The sequence below is a fragment of the Schistocerca gregaria genome, chromosome 1 (genome assembly GCF_023897955.1).
Source record: "Schistocerca gregaria isolate iqSchGreg1 chromosome 1, iqSchGreg1.2, whole genome shotgun sequence".
Lineage (NCBI taxonomy): Eukaryota > Metazoa > Arthropoda > Insecta > Orthoptera > Acrididae > Schistocerca > Schistocerca gregaria.
In genome coordinates, this window is record NC_064920.1 from 37109757 (window position 1) to 37110379 (window position 623).

At 45.6% G+C, this 623-nt stretch overlaps 1 non-coding gene across 1 annotated transcript; it reads left to right on the top strand.

The window, feature by feature from the left end:
- Trnak-cuu (transfer RNA lysine (anticodon CUU)) lies at positions 1 to 73 on the top strand. The gene has a single exon. It is a non-coding gene; the product is annotated as a tRNA-Lys (tRNA).
- The last annotated feature ends 550 nt before the right edge of the window (positions 74 to 623 follow it).

Here is a 623-nt window from a genome sequence, read left to right on the forward strand (position 1 = left end):
AGTCGGCTAGCTCAGTCGGTAGAGCATGATATTCTTAATCCCAGGGTCGTGGGTTCGAGCCCCACGCTGATTAACGTGATGTAATGGAAATAGCAACTTTTAACTTTGCCTACGTCTCTGTCAGTAGCAAGAAAACTGTATTTGAAGGTAAAGGTGATTTTGTAGACATGTGTGAAAGACATGTTCTGAAATGCAAGTGTTGTTGTTTGGAGAGCACATCGGTTACGTGCCAGATGTGTAGCCAAGCAGTAATGGATCGCCATAGCTGCAAATAGTAGTCGGTAATATGAAGTGTTGTCAGCTCAAGTCTGATGATCCAGACGACCGTAAGGACGAAGTACGCAAGAGTACCGCTAGGCCGCGCCTCTTTAGCTCAGTGGTAGAGCACTGGTCTAGTAAACCAGGGGTCGTGAGTTCCCATCCTCAGAGGAGGAAGACGAATTTTGGAAATCAGTTGCACGTCGTGGCCGTATAGCAAACAGTATCTGTGATGACGAACAATTAGCGACAAGCGTTTTATTAAGAATTACGCTCAGATGTGATTAAGGCGAATGGCGCAGATAAAGCATTTGCCAAAGCGGTACAGCATAAGGTGGGACGAGGCAGTCTGAATTACATTTTAT